Consider the following 23,145-nt stretch of genomic DNA (forward strand, 5'->3'; position numbering starts at 1 on the left):
ACCTATCAATGCCCACAAGTGCCACCTATCAATATCCACCAGTGGTGCCAATCAGTGCCACCTAGCAGTGCCGCCTATCAGTGTAACCAACCAGTGCCGATCAGTGCCCATTATTGCCACCCATAAGTGCCCATCACTGCCACTCATCAGTGCCCATCACTGCCAAATATCGGTGCCCATCACTGCCGCCTCATCAGCATACATCAATGAAGGAGAAAAATTACCTGTTTGCAAAATTTTATAACAAAATATAAAAAAAATAAAACATTTTTTTAAAAATTTGGTCTTTTAAAAGTTTTTTTAACAAAAAATAAAAACCGAAGAGGTGATCAAATACCACCAAAAGAAAGCTCTATTTATGGGAAAAAATTATAAAAATTTCATTTGGCTACAGTGTTGTATGACCACGCAATTGTCATTCAAAGTGCATCAGCGCTGAAAGCTGAAAATTGGTCTGGACAGGAGGAGAGTTTAATTGCCCAGTAAGCAAGTGGTTAAAGGAAACCACAAACTCAGGGTAACTCAAGACAACAGGTTTTTGCATCTCCCATAGAGGGTTTGCCCAGGCCAAGGCTCTCTCAGAAAGCAAAGATATCACGAAACCTACTTAAAAAAAGGTAAACAGAGTAAACATATTCAAAACATAGCCAGACTTCAGTAACCGGAACGGATAGTCAGACAAGCCAAAACATCAGGGAGCCAGAGATGAGCATAGTAGAACAGCAAGCAGGATCTGGAGCCAGAAGGAAGGTCAGCCAAGCAAGTCTTTAACAGGAACACAGGAGAGCGTCTCTAGAGATGTGACCAAGGTGAAGGCAGAGATCATCTGGGCTGGACGGCTTAAGTAGGCAGGACTGACGAGCAGGATATCATCAACAAGTGAGTCACTGTGGAGAGATAGGAGCTGGCAATTAGCTGACAGCTGAGTGGCCAGCTCAGAGAAGGAGGGGCTGAGCCCAGCCCTGACAACTGCATCAATTCCACACCTAGACTGCACCTATTTTGCATGCTGGTTTATTAAGACTGTTGTTAAGTGCACCAATGCTTCTCAAAGGGCCCCAACTATAGCCAGCTGAAGAATGTCATAAAGGATTGCCCCTTCTCCAACCATTCTACTAGCCCCTTCTCATTATTAGGAAGGCACCTTGGCAGTATAGTTTCCTGAATGCAGGTAACTAAGCTATATTACTGTCCAATACTGCTCTTCGATGACCTTGTTACTGTTTACGCTGATCTGGTGTAAAGTGTCATCTTACACCTAGTACTCGCTACTGATTTCATTTTCTGTCAAATTGTGTCATTACTATTGCTAATCGATTTTTATGCTTTCTTTTGTCACTATTCATATTGTGTGATAATACATAAAGACTTGCCTTTATTTACTTGTTTAGTGACTGTTTATCGATATAGTACCACTACTGGGTATCAGGTATTGCCTTCAGTGACTTTCGGTGATATTGCATGCTTTGTGTATTCAACCTAGTGTGTCAGAGGGGCTGAAGTTCTTGAGGAGATCGAGGCATGGAACAGAGGACCCATTGTAACCAGTGGCCCATATGGGGGTAGCGCTACACTCCTCTCTGTTCTCTGTTGGGGAAATATCCCTGTATGTTCTGTGATAGAGATACAGCAGGAAGTGAGAGGAAATTCTTCAAAGATTGGGCAAAAAACACTTTAGACAGTTGTCATCATTCTGCTTCACCCTTTCTGGGTGACCAGCCCTGTTGCCAGCAGCCTGTTAAATTTTTTGACAGGCTGAAGTATTTGGTGGCTAAATGCAGCTGCAAGCTGTGCTGAGCTGTACTCATGTTGAGGGCAGTATGCAATTTAGGGATGTATGCCCCGAACACAGGTATTTTGCATATGGTTTATACATCCCTGAAAACGTATGGTCCTAAACGCTAAAGTACTGCTTAGTACAGTATCCAGCCACTGTGTATTTTAGCCTCACGTAGATTTTGACTGGCTGCTGGCAGCAGGGCTGCATACTGCCGGAAAGTAGGGCTCTGCTATGAGCCTATGACACAGACCGACCTCTCCCCCAATATTTCACAATGGAACAACCCAACACTGTCTAATTTTTTTTCTAACCCAAACCTCCATGTTTGGGCCAAATTTAAGATCAAAACTATCTAATATGTTATAGAAAATAACCTACCACCTTTTTCCTCTCTTTTGCTCAACGTCCCACCCCTCTATCAGTTGAGGTTTGAGATTTCCCATGCCTGTGTATACATGATTTCCTAATACCACAATATTTTGGGACAGAGCTAGTGGCAGACTAGCTAACTGCACCTGCTTTCATGCTGCTTTGATCTGACCGCCTAGAGCAGTGTTTCTCAACTGCAGTCCTCAAGGCGCCCCAACAGGTCATTTTTTCAGGATTTCCCTCAGATGAAACCGCATTATTAAGGCAGTGGAACTGATCAAATTAACTGTGCAAAATAATGGGAAGCCTGAAAACGTGACCTCCTTGAGGACTGGAGTTGAGAAACACTGGCTTAGGGAAGCCAACATAGCTCTCTTTATAACCATCTCCTCATGGCTGCACGCTCAGATCTGTCCTCACTGGCAAAAATGGTAAGTGAATAGTTCAGATCTGGACTATGAAGGTTGGACGGATATTAGGGATTTACCCTTTAGGCACCTAGTGTCTATTAGAGATAGACTCATCCCATTTAAAATAATCCACGGGGACTACTTTACCCCTCACAGGCTCCACAGGCTTAACTCCGGCTTGCTGGAGGCGTGATCACCCAACAGGAGACCTTTTCTATGTATTCTGGACTTGCCTCATCATTATTAACTTTTGCCTGGATGTTATAAATGCTCTCTCCCCAAAAATCTGCCTGTTGGGCCTTGTTGAGGACTTCCCACTACAGCTGAAGGGACACTGCTTAGCCTCCTATTGTTTACAGCAGGAAAGCAATAATCATGAGCTGGAGGAAGTCTTCACATATTACTATCCAATTTTTGAAACAATTGAATTCTAATTTACCGTTGTATAAAGACACCTATGCTAACAGAGGCTGTCCAAAAAAAATTAGTGTTAGAGCAAGGTGGTTGGACAATGCCTCCACAGAAGTGATGCCTGGCTTTAATTAGTACTTAGGATCTGACACCTGGAAAATCATAACTATTCTACTGAGTCCTTTTGGGGTTTCAGCCTAATATGGGCAGTATCTCCTTATTATATATTTTTCATGCAGCATGAGCAACAAGCACACAATTGTTGTTACGTATGCTTTCAGTTGTTGGTACTGCCTAACTAATTGTTTACTGAGTGGCAAGCCCCTGTGTGTGCTGAGTCATTTGGCGTATTGTCTGTTTTCTTTGAAAATGCAATAAAACAGTTTAAGCAAAAAAAATACCTGCTAACTTTTAGAAAATGTTTAACTTCTTTTATGGAAAAAAGTTTTTTTTTTTTTAAGTTTTCTCACAGTATCTAAACCCAAAATCAAAAAACATAATATATGAAATACATTTAATGATTTAGCTTAGTTTTCTTTTTCCTTTTCTTTTTCCTTTTTTTGTACCTGCTGATTCTGCCAGTAACACACCTCCTTTCCTAGGGTGACCATGGTCACTCACAGTACTGGATCTATGGAGGAGCAGAGTTGTCACCCTTGGATGCTTTCCTGATTTGGCACATAAAAATCATAGTACGTTTAAGCGGAGAGTGCATACCACTAATATTCCAAGAAACTATCGGAAAGTTCATCATGGTGGATAGAGAGGTTGCAATATTATCTGGATCACACGGATACACATAGCATGACATGGCAGCAACCACTAAGCACACACACCAAGCACACACTGCGATGGTCAACTGTCTTGGTAACTTGTCTTCATCCGGTATAGACTGTCTCTTGTGGGTGCGATTAACTGGTAGCAATAACAGGGAGCAGTAAGGCAAATTGGTGCTATCTTCAAAGATGTTGCTGCTGATATTACACCAGTTTGAGAAAAAATGCTCAACAAAAGCAGAAAACAAAAAATAACTTTTCTGAATAACCACTACCAACAGGCCAGTCCAAGAGTTCAGAATTGCATCCAACGGCAAGGGAGCGATCATCTTTTAAGGTTATCTCAAGCAAGCAATACTACATCTTCATCTGTAGTAACATGTCCCCCAGCCAGAGAACTATAGACCATGAAAAAACAGAAAAAGTAGATGCAGAAAACAGTAAAGGTTAGGTACATTACATTACCGGGCACCATACCAGAAGCAAACGTGTCAGTCCCTTTCTACCTCCTCCCCATGTTGTCGAAGGGCCTGTACATTTCGATCAATCCAGGCCAATGGGAGATTCAAAGAAATGAGCTTGACCTTTTGCTGTAACTCTACGTTTCGCTGGATAGAGCATGGCATAGGGCAATTGTAGGAGCCTCAATCTTCTCAACATCTGTGAATTTAGCTCTTCGCCTTTGCACTTCTGTCAAGAAGTCTGGATAGAAAGACACCCTGGTACCATTATAGAGAATGATAGCGTGATCCAGCGCTTGGCACAATGCTGCCTCCAGGTCTTGGTAATAGAGCAGTTTGCCAATATGGACCTGGGGGGTCCTCCCAGTTGGGGTGGATGGGGTGGGACTCTATGGGCCCTTTCCACTGCAAAGAAAAGCGAAAAGGCCTCCTTCACAAATAGTTCCAGGAGCCAATTTTTCACAAAGACCGTGGGATCCCTACCCTCGGCATGCTCAGGCAGGCCCACTATGCGCACATTATTTCTTTGGAGACAGTTCTCCATGTCCTCTGCCCGATCATTAGCATCTTTTGCCAGCCGGAGAGTCACTTTATGCCGGTCTAGTGGTGGCAGCTGGTCCTCAATGTCACTGACCCTGCCGTAGTTCACTCTCTGATTTTCTGGAAATCTTGGCGAAGTAGGGACACATCCTCCCTCAGACCCCGAATTGGTCTTTTAGTGTATTTACGGAGGCAGTGCAGGTATGCACTGCTCTGAGAATGTCAGCAATTTTGGCTGCTCCTGATCCGCTACCTCCATGTCCTGCAGCAGCTGGGTAGGCATATCTGCAGGCTCTAAGCCATTCTTGTCTGGTGGCAGAACAGCCTGTTCTAGCTCCCTTGTCTCATCAGACTGAGACCTCTCCACTGTCTCTCTCTGCTCTGCCCCCCATGTTCCTGTCAGTTTCTGAGCATAGTAGAGAATGTCTCTAGCATCTGCAGCGTTTTGGGTTGTTTGGGGCCTGCGTCTTTGAGCTTGTTTGTGCAGCAAGCTGTTTCTTTCTGCAGGGCCACAGCAGTGCCATCTTGAAAGTCCGAGCCCAGACCTTCATTCATCTTGGTGCGGGTCATACCCCTGGTGCAGAGAGACGGCGGCAGTTCCATGGTGTACACAAGGTTGGTAGCCAGCTGGGGAAGGATCAGTGAAGGATCACCTGCGGGAGCTGTGGAAGAAGATGCCTCTCATATGCCTGTCCTGGCCACACCCTCCCCTCCCCGCTTTTACTGATTTGGACTTCAAACACCTCCCACTGTCCTTTTCTCCATTACATGAAGGATGAAGGGGTGTTTAGTTGCAAGGATACTGGATTTCTATCTGGATCTACAGGTATTTTCCTGTACTTGCAGAAAACATTCTTGGCCTGAAAAAAAAGAAAACAAAAGCACCCAACAAATCTAAGGACTGATAAACTGAGATATATTACATTTTTGTTCTTGGATTTAGATACAGTTTAACTGCCTAAAACATAGTAGCATGTAGCAGCAGTTTACACAAACTAAACTTTGAGGATATAATGATTTCTCAGTGCTAAGCTATGCGTAAAGAACAAGCAGAAACACAATATTTTTAGATTATAACATTCTGGGTTAAAAATTTGCTGTTTTCTATTAGAAAGAAAGTAATCTCAGATGTTAATGGAATGTATTTAGTGATTACAACAGTTGGTCCTTTTAGAACAAAATCAAAGATTTTTTTAGTAGACCATACTTATAGTTCAACAAAGCAATCATTGTAAGCTAAAGAAATTCCCTGTTGGGTGCACAAAGTATTTTTTCAAAAGCAATAGTTCAGCCATTCTATCTTTGGAAGTAAGTAACCAACTAGCTGTCTATGCTCCAATATAATTAGGAACCAGTTACTGAAAATGTCTCCAGGATTCAAACGGTAATTATTTTCTATTGGCGTAGTACAACACAAACTATACTATACATGGCTTTATTTTTAAATTAACAGCGATGGTGAAAGTAAAGAAGCCAAGTTCTAAAATAGGGGCTACTAAATTTGTCTGTCATTTGGGACACAATTCAAAAACCATCCAAAGCCAATTTGCATCTAAAATGACCATATTATCCCTAACTGCATCTAAAATGGCCACAATAGCTCCATTGCAGTGTCTGGAAAAGCACCCTCTGAAAAATACTTACTGTTTTTGATTTTTCAAAGTCATTTAGCTAAGTATACTTTTTCTACATGACAGTTGGAGTCTGCATCCTAGTGTGCTTAGCCATTGGGTGACATCCAGGGCTTTTTTTCTCAAACAATAGGTGCTGGAACTCAACCACGGCCCAACAAAACCCCTTCCCCTACACACCCTCCAAATCACTTCAAATAGTGGGTGTATTCAGTCAAATTTCACAAAAACAGTAGGAGGATCTTAAAGGGGCATTAAATACCAGGATTGCATTACATACAGAGTGCAGAGCTGTCACTTGTAAACACAGAAACCAGACTTCTGTGTTTACAAGTGATTGTGGTGAGCAGGCACCAAAGGATCTGAGCCAGAGGTGGTGGAACTGAGTTCCACCAAGTTCCCCCTGAAAAAAAGCCCTGGTGACATCTAATTGTAGCAAAAACTCTCGGTGGAGCTGCTGGTTTAAAGCGGCTGTTACCGTCACCTTCGTTACCTCTATTTCACCAGAACCGGGTCTAGGGTCCCGTTGAGTTTAATACCAGACAATGTAGGCACCGGACACTTGAGTATCTTTTCCAATGCTTTAATAAACGTAAATTGAAGGGAGTAGCAGGAAAGAAGTAGAAGGAGAGTTGCAGGGAAGTTCAAATACCTTTTCTTAGTGTAGTATTAGGAATTGAAAGCTTGTAAATTAATGTGCTCTCTTTTTAGAGTTGAATCTTTGCCCGCATGGATCTTTCTCTCACTAACCTAGCAGCCAGTACGCAGCAGGAACAAAAGTCTCTGCCACAGACTTGATTGGAATAAAACCCGTACGATCCTCTGCCACAGGATGTAATAGTTTACGATGAACAGCAAACACAGCACTAGAACCTCTAAGCCGACCCGGCAGTACTATGCGGTAAGATTACTTTAGGATGCGTCCTCCATCCTAAAGTCACCAGGCCCCTCTCCAGACCAGCACTCTGCATGATCCTTCCATGACGGGTCCTCCCTGGGATCTTCTCAGTTGTCCAGCTTCTTCCTGTAGGACAGACAGCCCAGGACCATTCCTCTGCTGCTGTGGTAGGCCCCAGACAGGCTTCTGGGCCCACCCACACGCTGCAGCGACGTGGGCCTCCCGGTCGGAGGACCACGAGGTAGTACTCCTAGCACATACCTGTCGGCCAGGAGGGCCAGTAGGTGGAACGAAACGAACCCTAAAACATGGCATCTGTCCCATAACTACCCTCTCCCAGAATGCAACTCGGAGGACCACCTCCACCGAGTTATCTCCGGGACAGAGGAGCACTCATATACTTTAGCATGTTGCCTTTCCAACACCGACCCATGGTGACAATGACACCCACAGCCACAGTGTGAAACTACATGCAACTCAGCCAAGCTGGAACAGAGGCAAATCTGACTATGTATAAACAGATAACCCACTAAATTTACCTATAAGCAGTAGATTAAAAATCTACCAGCGCTACATAATCTATACACAGGGTCCTTCTATACTTAAAGAAGAACTCCAAGTATGGATATTTTTACATAGTTACATCAGTCCAGCTTCGGCACAGGGCTGAACAAGAGAAATGCAAAACTTGTGTGGCCAGCTTTACTCATTAGTAGCAGAGATTTATCATTCAAAACTCGAAAACAGTTCCAAAATTACGTTTAACAACTTAAGGACCAGCCGCCGTTGTTATACGTGGCTACTTTGACGTTAAATACCGTTTTTATGGTAGCAGCTAGCTTCCATAACCCCAGTAATTAAAAAAATGGCGGTCTGTCCTCTTTTGGATAAAAGTGGTTTCAGCGACGGATTCGTTGCGAGATCACTTTGATCGGTGGCGGTAGAGGTCCCCCCGCCGCACTGTGCTCCGGTCGTCTCCGGCGTTTACCTCTCCCCTCACTGCCTGGATGCCGAGTGAGGGAAAGATGGCCCCTGCTCGACTCCATAGCATTGGAGGGCGGAAGCAACGTCAAACGTCCCTTCCGCCCAATGCCGTAAAAGGGAATTTTTTTTTTTTTTTTAAATAACATTTAATTTTTTTTTATTATTGCATTTTAGTGTAAATATGAGATCTGAGGTCTTTTTGACCCTAGATCTCATATTTAAGAGGTCCTGCCATGCTTTTTTCTATTACTAGGGATGTTTACATTCCTTGTAATAGGAATAAAAGTGACCCAAAATGTATTTTTTAAAAGGACAGTGTTAAAATAAAAAACAAAAAGTAAAATAAATAAGAAAAAAAATGTAAGCGCACCATCCTACCGAGCTCACAGGCAGAAGCGAACGTATACGTAGGTCACGTCCACATATGAAATTGCTGTCCAAACCACACATGTGAGGTATGATCGTTAGAGCAAGAGCAATAATTCTAGCCCTAGACCTCCTCTGTAACACAAAACTGGTAACCTGTAGAAATTTTTAAACTTCGCCTATGGAGATTTTTAAGGGTAAAAGTTTGTCACCATTCCTGGAGCGGGCGCAATTTTGAAGTGTGACATGTTGGGTATCAATTTACTTGGCGTAACATTATCTTTCACAATATAAAGAAAAATTGGGCTAACTTTACTGTTGTCTAATTTTTTAAGTCAAAAAGTGTATTTTTTCCAAAAAAAGTGCGCTTGTAAGACCGCTGCACAAATACAGTGTAACATAAAGTACGACCACTATTTTCTTTTGTAGGGTGTTTGAATTTTTTTAATAATGTTTGGGGGTTCTAAGTAAATTTATAGCAAAAAAAAAATTATTTTAACTTGTAAACACTGAGTCTGAAAAATAGGCCCGGTCCTTAAGTGGTTAACGACTTCCCGACCAGCCGCCGCAGTTATACTCCCCCGGGCGAGCCGTCGTAGCTGTAGGTCGACTCTTTAGGACGCTGTAGCAGTCGTGCATGCACGCCCACAGCGTGTTCCCGGAGCCAATGCGTGTGCCCGACAGGCGCCATGACCGGCAGGCGCCATGACCGCCGGGCACACGCGATAACTCGTGACAGAGCGAGAACCGCAATCTGTTTGTATAAACACACAAATCCCGGTTCTGTCATTGGAGAGAAGACAGATTGTGCGTTCCTACTAAGTAGGAACAATGATCTGTCTCCTCCTCTAGTCAGCCACATTCCCCCCACAGTTAGAAACACACATAGGGAACACAGTTAACCCCTTGATCGCCCCCTAGTGTTAACCCCTTCCCTGCCAGTGCCATTTATACAGTAATCAGTGGCTATTTTTGGCTCTGATCGGTGTATAAATGTCCCAAAAAAGTGTCAAAAGTGTCCGATGTGTCCGTCGCTTGTTTATAGCGCAAAAATTTAAAACCGTAGAGGTGATCAAATACCACCATAAGAAAGCTCTATTTGTTGGGAAAAAAGGACATACATTTTGTTTGGGTACAACATCGCACGACCGCGCAATTGTCAGTTAAATCAACGCAGTGCCGTATCACATAAAATGGCCTGGTCAGGAAGGGGGCAAATCCTTCCGGGGCTAAAGTGGTTAAAGAAGAACTTTATGGCATAAATTAAAAATGGAAAAACAGGCAGGATTTTTAATGCAGAAGAGACATGCTTTTGGAATAATGGTTTTACATAAATAAATTAAAGCTGATCATTTTAAGCACCCCTGGCAGTACAGCTACGAAAGCTCGCCCAGGGGAGCCAATCTGCCGCAGTATAACTGTGGTGGCTGGTTGGGAAGTGGTTAACCACTTAAGGACCGGGCCTATTTTTCAGTGTTAAATGGTCTGGCTCAGCCCTGTAACTGCAAGACAACTTTTCTTTAGAAAAACAACAGACTTACTGGCTGGAACACTAGGTGAAAAAAGAAGAAAGAAAGCCTTAAAAATGAAAACTAGAAAAAAAAAGCCATCATATATTCAGTCTCGTATATACAGTGGGGACGAAAAGTATTCAGACCCCCTAAAATTTTTCACTCTTTGTTATATTGCAGCCATTTGTTAAAATCATTTAAGTTCATTTTTTTCCTCATTAATGTACACACAGCACCCCATATTGACAGAAAAACACAGAATTGTTGACATTTTTGCAGATTTATCAAAAAAGAAAAACTGAAATATCACATGGTCCTAAGTATTCAGACCCTTTGCTGTGACACTCATATATTTAACTCAGGGGCTGTCCATTTCTTCTGCTCATCCTTGAGATGGTTCTACACCTTCATTTGAGTCCAGCTGTGTTTGATTATACTGATTGGACTTGATTAGGAAAGCCACACACCTGTCTATATAAGACCTTACAGCTCACAGTTCATGTCAGAGCAAATGAGAATCATGAGGTCAAAGGAACTGCCTGAAGAGCTCAGAGACAGAATTGTGGCAAGGCACAGACCTGGCCAAGGTTACAAAAAAATGTCTGCTGCACTTAAGGTTCCTAAGAGCACAGTGGCCTCCATAATCCTTTAATGGAAGGTGTTTGGAACGACCAGAACCCTTCCTAGAGCTGACCGTCCAGCCAAACTGAGCTATCGGGGGAGAAGAGCCTTGATGAGAGAATTAAAGAAGAACCCAAAGATCACTGTGGCTGAGCTCCAGAGATGCAGTCGGGAGATAGGAGAAAGTTGTAGAAAGTCAATCATCACTGCAGCCCTCCACCAGTTGGGGCTTTATGGCAGAGTGGCTCGACGGAAGCCTCTCCTCAGTGCAAGACACATGAGAGCCCGCATGGAGTTTGCTAAAAACACCTGAAGGACTATAAGATGATGAGAAATAAGATTCTCTGGTCTGATGAGACCAAGATAGAACTTTTTGGCCTTAATTCTAAGCAGTATGTGTGGAGAAAACCAGGCACTGCTCATCACCTGTCCAATACAGTCCCAACAGTGAAGCATGGTGGTGGCAGCATCATGCTGTGGGGGTGTTTTTCAGCTGCAGGAACAGGATGACTGATTGCAATCAAGGGAAAGATGAATGCGGCCAAGTACAGGGATATCCTGGACGAAAATCTTCTCCAGAGTGCTCAGGACCTCAGACTGGGCCAAAGGTTTACCTTCCAACAAGACAATGACCCTAAGCACAAAGCTAAAATAACAAAGGAATGGCTTCACAACAACTCCATGACTGTTATTGAATGGCCCAGCCAGAGCCCTGACTTAAACCCAATTGAGCATCTCTGGAGAGACCTAAAAATGGCTTTCCACCAACATTTACCATCCAACCTGACAGAACTGGAGAGGATCTGCAAGGAGGAATGGCAGAGGATCCCCAAATCCAGGTGTGAAAAACTTGTTGCATCTTTCCCAAAAAGACTCATGGCTGTATTGGATCAAAAGGGTGCTTCTACTAAATAATGAGCAAAGGGTCCGAATACTTAGGACCATGGGATATTTCAGTTTTTCTTTTTTAATAAATCTGCAAAAATGTCAACAATACTGTGTTTTTCTGTCAATATGGGGTGCCGTGTGTACATTAATGAGGAAAAAAAATGAACTTAAATGACTGCAATATAACAAAGAGTGAAAAATTTAAGGGGGTCTGAATACTTTCCGTCCCCACTGTATATATATATATATATATATATATATATATATATATATATATACACACACTGCATCCAGTGTAGCTATATCTGACTGCAGGCCATTGTACTTTTTCTAATATACTTCAGGCAGGCAGGTTATTCAGTTAGCTGCAGTGTATTTAATATATATATATATACGTGAGTCTCGTGTATATACATATATATATATATATATATATATATATATATATATATATATATATATATATATACTGCATCCAGTGTAGCTAAGCCTATATCTGACTGCAGGTCATTCCCGGTGCACTTTTTCTAATATACTTCAGGCAGTGTACATAGTACACAGTACCGTGCACCCATAGTGCAGTTTCTACTACTTTTCTGGTGGTGTACACAGTACACAATACAGTGCATCCATAGTTGTTATTACACTTCTGGTGGTGTACACAGTACCGTGCACCCATAGTACAGTTGCTACTACTTTTCTGGAGGTGTACACAGTACACAATACAGTGCACCCATAGTTGTTATTACACTTCTGGTGGTGTACACAGTACCGGGCACCCATAGTGCAGTTGCTACTACTTTTCTGGTGGTGTATACAGTACAAAATGCAGTGCACCCTTAGTTGCTATTACACTTCTGGTGGTGCAGTTACTGCTACTTTTCTGGTGGTGTACACAGTACACAATACAGTGCACCCATAGTTGTTAATACACTTCTGGTGGTGTACACAGTACCGTTCACCCATAGTGCAGTTGCTACTACTTTTCTGGTGGTGTACACAGTACACAATACAGTGCGCCCATAGTTGCTATTAGATTTCTGGTGATGTACACAGTACCGTGCACCCATAGTGCAGTTGCTACTACTTTTCTGGTGGTGTACACAGTACACAATACAGTGCACCCATAGTTGCTATTAGACATCAGGTGGTGTACACAGTGCCGTGTACCCATAGTGTAGTTGCTACTACTTTTCTGGTGGTGTACACAGTACAGAATACAGTGCACCCATAGTTGTTTTTACACTTCTGGTGGTGTACACAATACTGTGCACCCCTAGTGCAGTTGCTACTACTTTTCTGGTGGTGTACATAGTACACAATACAGTGCACCCATAGTTTTTATTAGACTTCTGGTGGTGTACACAGTACCGTGCTCCCATAGTGCAGTTGCTACTACTTTTCTGGTGGTGTACACAGTACACAATACAGTGTAGTGTGGTTTTGCTAAACAAAATTTACAGCATGTCCGGAGGGCCACCAAGGAGAGGCAGATGCTCACAGGCCACTGAAAGAGGGCAAGCAGGCTCTGTGTCTACAGTCAACAGTGCTGGTCATGGACACGGTGCATCCTCAGCACGTGGCCGGGGGGCATGCTTATCCTTTTTTTCTGTAGCTGGCTGTGTTATTGAGCCACAACATGCAGAAGAGTTGGTGGAATGGATAACAAAGCCGTCCTCATCCTCCTCATCCTCTGTCACCCAGGCTCAGAGTAGTTTGTCTGCCAATGCAGCTGTCAAAGTGGCCTATTCCGACAGTAAACAGTCACTCCTTCCCTAGCCCCACCATCATGCACGGAGGAGTCCTCCGAACTATTTGACCACAGTGTCGGGTACATGCTGCAGGAGGATGCGCAGTGATTTGAAGGCTCCGATGATGGTACCCAGGTTGAGGAAGGGAGTAACATGGGCCTAGAGAGAGGGGGTGCCCAAGAAGGACAAGAAACTGGCAGTCATGTTCCCCCAGCTGCAGCATACTGCCATGTTTGCTCCAGTGATGAGGGAGGGGATGATGAGGTCACTGACTCTACTTGGGTGCCTAATAGAAGAGAGGAGGAGAAGGAGGAATCACATCTCCAACGAGGCAGGATGCCCTCCAGGGGGCAGCTTAAGGGCAGCCACCCTATTGCATCACACCGCAGAGCTAAGCAGGTGCAGAGCACTGCTGACTCCCCGCATATTTTGAAAAGTTCTTTGGTGTGGCCCTTTTTTGACACCTTTGCAGCAGATCGCACCGTTGCTGTTTGCAACATATGTCTGAAGTGTATCAAGAGTGGCCAAAACAGCAGCCGCTTGGGCATCACGTGCTTGACCAGACATATGACGACCTCCCATGCAGTCCGTTGGCAACAGCACTTAAAAGACCCACATCAAAGAACAAGGCAGGCCTCTCCTTGCTCCTCATCAGCTGGGATCTCCAACCCCACTATACCTCCATTCAGTCCCAGCCATCCACATGCTTTGCGTCTGAATGCTAGCTTGGCCAAATTGCCAGCACTGCAACTGCTTCCTTTTCAGCTGGTAGACTCTGCCCCCTTTTGTGAATTTGTGGAATGTGCGGTACCTCAGTGGCAGGTTCCCAAATGCCATTTCTTTTCACGGAAGGCCATTCTGGCTCTCTACCAGCATGTGGAAGGCAATGTCTTTGCCTCGTTGGACAGGGCGGTCAGCAGTAAGGTGCATATTACCACTGATTCATGGTCCAGCAGGCATGGACAGGGACGTTACCTTTCTTTCATGGCGCACTGGGTAACTCTGCTGGCAGCTGGAAGGATGCAGGACAGAGTTCAGTATTGTTGGAGCTTGTTCCACCACCACGCCTCCAAAATGCTAGTGGTGATTCTGCCACAGCTCTCTACTCCACCCCCTCCTCTTCTTCTTCCTCTATGACCTCTTCCTCTGCAGATTTGTCCTCTGAATCAGCAGTGCTCCGCAGGCGTTCAAGGGGCTACACAAGCACTCAGGCAAAAAGATGCCATGCGGTGCTTGAGTTGCTCTGCTTAGGGGACAGGAGCCACACTGGGGCAGAGATTCTGTCAGCTCTGCAGAGGCAGGCTCAGAGGTGGTTGATGCCATGCCAGCTTTAACCAGGAATGGTTGTATTTGACAATGACACCAACCTCCTCTCTGCCCTCCGACAGGGACACCTGACCCATGTTCCCTGTTTGGCTCACATCCTGAGTTTGGTGGTGCAGCGGTTCTTGTGCAGGTACCCAGCTTTATGGATCTCCTGAGGCGGGGCAGGAAAGTCTGTGGTCATTTCCGCCGGTCACATAATGTCAGTGCTCAGCTGGCTGACCTTCAAAGGGAATGCAACCTGCCCAAGAACCGCCTCAATTGTGACATGTCCACCTGGTGGGACTTAACGTTGGCAATGCAGCAGTGGCTGCACACGCAGCATAGGGCCATCAATGAGTACCTGTGAGAGTATGGCACCAGGACAGGGTCAGGGGAGCTTGGCTTTTTTCGCCACGCCAGTGGCTACTGATCAAGAATGCATGCACTATCCTGTCACCATTTGAGGAGGCCACGAGGATGGTGATCAGTGACAGTGCATGCATCAGTAATACTGTCCCTTTTGTCTTCCTGTTGGAGCACATGCTTTGTGGAATAATGGACAGGGCACTTGGGGCAGAACAGTGGGAGGAAGAGGAGGACTTCCTTACCTCTCAAGGCCCCCTTTATCCAGATAGTTTTCCTGTGGGCCCGCCGATCAGAAGAAAAAGAGGATGAGGAGGAGGATTGTGTCAGCATGGAAGTGGAGGATAACACTCAGCATGGGCAGCAGTCTTCAAGGGATCATTTTCAGTCCCCAGAAACCCATGGAGTTGTACGTGGCTGGGAGGAGGTGGTTGCAGATCATGCGATCCATAGTGACCAAGAGAACTCAGGATCGAATACCTCTGCAAACTTACGCTGCATGGCCTCCCTGATCCTGCAAAGCCTGCAAAAGGACCCTAGAATTTGTGGCATCAAGGAGAGGGATCATTACTGGCTGGCAACCCTTCTTGATCCAAGTTACAAAGGGTAAGGTTGCAGAACTTATGCAGCCTTCGCAGAGGGAGCAGAGGATGAAACATCTTCAGGAGGCCTTGCAGGAAGGTTTGTGCAATGCGTTTCCAGAGCCTGGGAGGTTACAAATTCCTGTTGCTGGACGTGTTGCTGAGGCTTCGTTCAGTCACAGAAAGAGCGGTGGAGAAGGTGGCCGGCTGACCGATGACTTCAGACAATTCTTCAGTCCTCAGCGCCAAGGTCTGATCAGTTCCAGCAACCATCGCCAGCATCTGAATTACATGGTGCAGGAATATCTAGGGGCAAGATCAGACTTGGAGACCTTTCCACCAGAACATCCACTGGGTTACTGGATGGACCACTGGCCAGAGCTTGCTCAATATGCAATTGAGCTACTGGCCTGTCCTGCATCCAGCGTTCTTTCTGAACGCACATTCAGTGCTGCTGGAGGCTTTGTAATGGATCACAGAATGCGCCTGTCCACAGACTCTGTTGATCGGCTCAAATTCATAAAAATGAATCAGCCTTGGATCACAAGCTACCAAGCACCCGATGCTGATGTAACCGATTGATTTTTCTATTGATGTGGGATCCTTTGAAGACTACCTATGCTCAGTGACTATCCTATTATGCTGAGTGACTATTCCTCCTCATGATGATAGCTTCTAAGAATATTTTTGGCTCAGGGCACCACCACCACTGCCTAAGGCCCAATTTTTCTGCCCCTGTTTAACAGGGGCGTGTAATTACAATTTTTGATCAAATATTTCACAGCAGGGCTCGTTCCTGCGCTCAACAAGAGTATCTGTGAGGGGTTGCAGTGTTGTGGCACCACCATCACCGCCTAAGGCCCAATTTTCATGCCCCTGTTTAACAGGGGCACGTAATTACAATTTTTGATCCTATATTTCACAGCAGGGCCCGTTTCTGCACTCAACAAGAGTATCTGTGAGGCTTTACAGTGTTGTGCCACCACCACTTAAGGCCCAATTTTTCTGCGCCTGTTTAACAGGGGCATGTAATTACAATTTTTGCTCTAATATTTCACAGCAGGGCTCATTCCTGCGCTCAACAAGAGAATCTGTGAGGGCACCACCACTGCCTAAGGCCCAATTTTTCTGCCGCTGTCTTACATGGGCATGTAATTACAATTTTTGATCTAATATTTCACAGCAGGGCTTGTTCCTGTATTCAACAAGAGAATCTGTGAGGGGTTACAGTGTTGTTGCACCACCACCACTGCCAAAGGCCCAATTTTTCTGCCCCTGTTTAACAGTGGCATGTAATTATAATTCTTGACATAATATTTCACAGCAGGGCCCGTTCTTGCACCCACCAAGAGTAACTGTGAGGGCTTACAGTGTTGTGGCACCACCACCACCAAAGGCCCATTTTTTCTTCCCTTGTTTAACAGTGGCATGTAATTACAATTCTTGATATAATATTTCACAGCAGGGCCCGTTCCTGCACCCACCAAGAGTAACTGTGAGGGCTTACATTGTTTTCCGCAGAGTATATAGGGCAGGCCGTATAGTATATACAGGCAGTCCCCTATTTTCAAACATCCGACTTACAAACTACTCCTACTTACAAACGGACGGAGACAACAGGAAGTGAGAGGAAATCTACCCCTAGGAAGGGAAATTCTCTCCTGTAAGAGTTAATATAGGAAAAGGGTGTCTCCACTGATGCCTTATCACCAATCCTTGTTTCCCTAATAACCCAAAATGTTCAAAATCCAATTGTCATTGGGACAGAAAGTTAGGTGAAATCTTCTGAACAGGGGCACAGACAGCAAAACAAATGTTACAGGGGTGATAACCCTTCCCTATGTTATCCAAAAAGCTTAAAAATAGATTTTTTGGCTGGAGCTACACTTAAAAAATGTACCTGTTCCAAATTACAAACAGATTCAACTTAAGAACAAACCTACAGTCCCTATCTTGTTTGTAACCCGGGGACCGCCTGTATACTGCTGTTCAGAGTATATAGGGCCTTGGGGCCCCACGCCTTTCTTTTTTTATTTGGGTGAGGGGTGTTCCCCTTAATATCCATACCAGACCCAAAGAGCCTGGTAATGGGCTGGGGGGGGGGGGCATGCCGTTTTTCTCAATGATTTTCATCTATATTGCTGGGCCCCGACAATACATTACAGCCGAAAGCAGTTTTAAATGACTTTTATTCCTTTAGAAATGTCATTTTGCTGCAGGGACTGTTCTAAACATGGGAAAGATGTGCCACTTTACAGGCATCCCCCAGGCACGATATTTAAAGGAAAATATTACTTTTATTGTTTAACTTTAAGCATTATTAAAATCACTGCTCCCAAAAAAATGTCCATTTTTAAAACTTTTTTTGCTTTGCTACATGTCCCCTGGGGCAGGACCTGGGTCCCCAAACACTTTTTATGACAATAACTTGCATATTAGCCTTTAAAATTAGCACTTTTGATTTTTCACATTAGGGTCCCATAGGCTTTAATGGTGTTCGCACAAACGTTTTGTCAGTTCGCATGTTCTGCCGCGAACTGAACTGGGGGTGTTTGGCTCATCCCTAGTGCAGAGTAGAAAGTGGACTAATTGCTGTGAGTGACTGAAAGATGAGCTGTAACATCACTGAAACTGGTGAGCTGCTGCTGTAGGGATTTACTATCTGCTGCTAGAGAGTCCGAGCCCTTTAGGAACTGACCAAACAGTCATTTAGTAACCTTATAGCTGCCCGAAGGCTTGACTGCTAACTATTCTCAGGTGTACCAATGGTACAACTGGGCTCCAATGCTAGCCGGCTAAAGAGTTAGCATTAAAGACTGTCCCTTTACAGTTGAGACCTTTACCAATTGCTTAAGCTAATATGTACCTCTCAGGGGACATTGGGGTTCATTAACAAAAGCTGGAGAACGCAAAATCAGGTTCACTTCTGCATAGAAACCAATCAGCTTCCAGGTTTTATTGCCAAAGCCTAACTGAACTGAGGTTGAAAGCTACTGTATTTTTCACTCCATAAGACGCGCTTTTTTTCCCCCAAAAATATGGGAGAAAATGTCTCTGCATCTTATGGAGCGAATACTGACCAGGCACTCCCCCCACCCCCGCTGCTGCTGCCATGTTAGTACCGGCAGAAGAGAGGCAGGAGGACAGACATCCCAAGCCCCTGAATAGAGTACGGCCACGGCGGCCACTCGGGTTGCTCTGTCTTCTTCAGACGGATGTGATGGCGTCAGGTCAGGCTGCATTTATGAGACTTATAAGGCTGCTGTCAGGGAATAGGCTGTGGAAGTACTGGAAATCTTGCCAGTAGAAGAAATGGGTGCCAAAGGCGCATCATGTGACAGATGGTTCCCCCTGCTGGCCTATATAAGTCTGCCTCTGTCTGACCCAAGTTGCTGGATTGTCTTCAGCTCTCCCTGAGTTCCTGAACCTGCACCTGTTTCCTGTGGTCTCGCTGTGACCCAGATTTTTCCTTGGTTTACCCTGATCTTCTTCTGGCTCTGACTCATTATACCCTCTGTGCCAACTTCAGGGCTATACTGCGCTCAGCCGCAAGGGGAGCCGCTCTCAGCCTAGGCCTTGGAAAGATAATCTGACAGCTGTATTTATAGGACTGGTAAGGCTGCATTTATAGGACTGGTAAGGCTGCATTTCTTTGGCACAGATCAGGCTGCATTTATGGGACTGGTAAGGCTGCATTTCTTTGGTACAGGTCAGGCTGCATTTTATGGGACTGGTAAGACTGCATTTCTTTGGCACAGATCAGGCTGCATTTCATGGGCACTGATGAATATTTTAGTGCATCATTTGATTCAGAATATTTTTTTTCTTGTTTTCCTCCTCTATAACCTAGGTGCATCTTATGGTCAGGTGCATCTTATAAATTGAAAAATACGGTAATTGGTGTCTATGCAGAAGTGAACCTGATTTTGCACTCTCCAGCTTTAGTAAATAAACCACACTGAGCAATATCGTAGCCATTCTCCTAGAGTGCACTTTAGACTAGTTGTAGTATTAATATTCACATTGCAGTTAATGCGTATATGCTTATATGCAGTGGCGTAACTAGAACCTTCAGGGCCCCGATGCAAGAAACCATGGAGGGCCCCCCTGACCCCCGGACAGGGCTCTTTCCTCCGAGCCTGATGGTGGAACACCAGGGCCCGGTCTCTAGTGGGTGGCTGCATATAAAGTAACCGATTTCTCCATTCACCCCGCTTCTCCTCCTCTCCCTCCCACAGGCATTCAGCGGCCGCAGGAGGATCTTTTTCCAGTCAGGGCACCCTTGAAGTACACCCCTAGGTGAATGAGGCTGCACTGCAACCACCCTGCAACTGTGTGCATTGCATACAGTTGCAGTATAGTGATGATGCATTTAAAGGGTTAAAACAGGCCGTCAGTAGGCAACATATTGCCTCTTTACCGGCTGTCAAATGCCTCTGAAAAGCGATCTGAGCATGGATCGCTTTTCAGAGGAACATAATTTTTTTGGTGGTACTATGAAAAAGCAAAAAAAAATTTAAAAATCGGTTCTGATTGTACAGGTATAGGTGGTCAGGATTAAAGGTGTATACCTAAAATGTGCATACATACATGTAAACACACACATATACACGTATAAAAACACACACACATATATATAAAAACACACACACATACATACATACATATATGTATATATATATATATATATATATATATATATATATATATATATATATATATATATATATATATAAATGCACATATGCACGCACATATAAACCAGTGGCGGCTGGTGCCCAAAATTTTTAGGGGGGCGCAAGCAAACTGAAAAATTCAGAGAAAAAACAATTGCAGCCACTGTGCCCATCACTTGCAGCCACTGTGCCCATCAATTGCTGCCACTGTACTCATCAATTGCTGCCACTGTGCCCATCAAACTCCGCCACTGTGCCATCAAACGCCACCACTGTGCCCATCAAATGCCGCCACTGTGCCATCAAATGTCGCCACTGTGCCCATCAAATGCTGCCACTGTGCCCATCAAACTCTGCCATTGTGCCATCAAATGCCGCCAGTGTGCCCATCAAACGCTGCCACTGTTCCCATTGAAGTCTGCCACTGCGCCATCAAATGCCACCACTGCGCCTATCAAATGCCGCCACTGTGCCCATTAAATGCTGCCAGTGTGTCACTAAATGCTGCAACTGTGCCATCGAATGACGCCAGTGTGCCCATTAAATGCCGCCAGTGTGCCCATTAAATGCTGCCAGTGTGCCATCAAATGCTGCAACTGTGCCATCGAATGCTGCCGCTGTGAATCTCCCACCCCCAGCCCGCTCGATGTCTGCCCGGAACTTACCCTGTCTCAGTGGTGCAGAGGGTGACGGCCACAAGTGGGGTCCTCCATGCGTCTCCTGCCGTCCTTATCTCCCGTCCTTTCCTTCTGATAGGCGTCCAATAGCCGTGCCTATCGTTTCAGCCAATCAGGTGACGGGTAACAGACCCGCACACCTGATTGGTGGGCAAGCGGTTCAGAGTTTGGAAAGTGAATATTAATTTGCTTTTCTAACACACCAAGCATGGCACTCACAGTTCACCTATTTTGAAGCCTATTAGAGTCTATGGCTCTAATCAGGTGCTTCAAAATCACCCCCCTAGCTGTAGTTCAGGCGCCTGAAAAGGGGCCGGACACCTAAATATGGGGGTGGCAGCGGTGGCCATGGATAGATTCATGCTATGCATGAATCTATCCATTGGTCATAGAGGGGTGGCTGGATAGAGGGGTCAGCGCCCATGTGCCCTTATGGACGCACTGCCACTGATAAACACATGCACACTCACATACATACATATGCATACATACATGCACACACACATACATATGTACACACACACATGCATACATACACATACATGCACACACATATACATACATGCACACACACATGCATACATACACATACATGCACACACATATACATACATGCACACACACATGCATACATACACATACATGCACACACATATACATACATGCACACACACATGCATACATACACATACATGCACACACATATACATACATGCACACACACATGCATACATACACATACATGCACACACATATACATACATGCACACACACATGCATACATACACATACATGCACACACATATACATACATGCACACACACATACATATGCACACACACATGCATACATACACATACATGCACACACACATACATACATGCACACACACATTATACAGTAGATAGATATTCTTATAAAAAAACGGCAGACCTTTACCTTAGCTCTTCCTGCCGGGTACTGCACTGTAGGGGGAGACAAAGAGCACAGCACACACTGCTTTCACTTTGATGAGCTCCCTGCACAGTCAGTGCCGATTACAGTTTGGCTGACAAACGAGGAGCTTGGTCTCAGCCGTTCCTCCTATCGAAGAGTACAGGGGGCCCTCAAGGGCCCCTTGCAGCAAGGGGCCCGGTCGCCATGGCGATCTCAGCAACCCCTATAATTCCGCCATTGCTTATATGCACTGTTTATTGCTGACTTTGCTGATTCATGAGTTAATCCCAGTCTACCAGTACAGAATTCTATTCTAAGTTTCCTTGGCATTGTGATTATACTGTCTACCTTCTGTGTGTTCATTTATGTTTAAGCCAGCATTTATTCCAACCTGTACCAATACATTGAGTTAATTTACCGCTAAATGGTCTTGTGTCTATTTCCTGGTGTTAATTCACAGCCAAGTTAAAGGTATCTATACTGATATTCTTATAAGTGCTTGAAGTAACTTTCATTCAACCAGATATTTCAGAGGGGCTGAGTTTGTTTGTGGAGTCAAGGTGCAGAACAGAGAACCCAAATTATCAAGTGGCTCCTGCAGTGGTGGCGCTTCATGAGAATTTAGAGATTGAGTTTATATATACTTAAAGTAAACCTGTTATTTGTCACTTCACTATGTCACTGGTAAAGCTCATGTTGTATACCGGTGGCACATGTCAGATTAGTATTGGTGAATACACACTAAGGGTATATAGAGACTTCACTAATTTTAAAATTAGCCTTAAAGCGTTTGTTACCCCAACATTTCATATTCCTGATATGTGCCTGCTGTACCATATACAGTACTTGTATGAGAAAGTCTCCTGTTCTCTTTGTATTGCTTCCTTTATGCGAAATCCCTGGTGTTCCAGCCAGTCCCTCTGCTTTCCTATTAAAAACTGACCACATTAAGTAAGAGAGCACAGCAAGGTCAGTTCTCTAGATATGCTGGGAACTCAGTATGCTCTCCTCCAATGATCAGACATGCCCTCGCTGCACAGCCATTTTCTGGGAAGCTCAGTTTGCTGCTGCGTCTCCTCCCCTAAGCTTTTGTGCAGCTGAGAACCAGTGTTAATTTTGTCAACGAAAACGTTTTCGTCAAAGATTTAGTCAGCGGGCATTTTTACAGTGACGAAAATTAAAAGAAAAGTACAGCACATTTTCGTCCACT

Source organism: Aquarana catesbeiana, linkage group LG01, assembly GCF_042186555.1.
Source record: "Aquarana catesbeiana isolate 2022-GZ linkage group LG01, ASM4218655v1, whole genome shotgun sequence".
Classification (NCBI taxonomy): domain Eukaryota; kingdom Metazoa; phylum Chordata; class Amphibia; order Anura; family Ranidae; genus Aquarana; species Aquarana catesbeiana.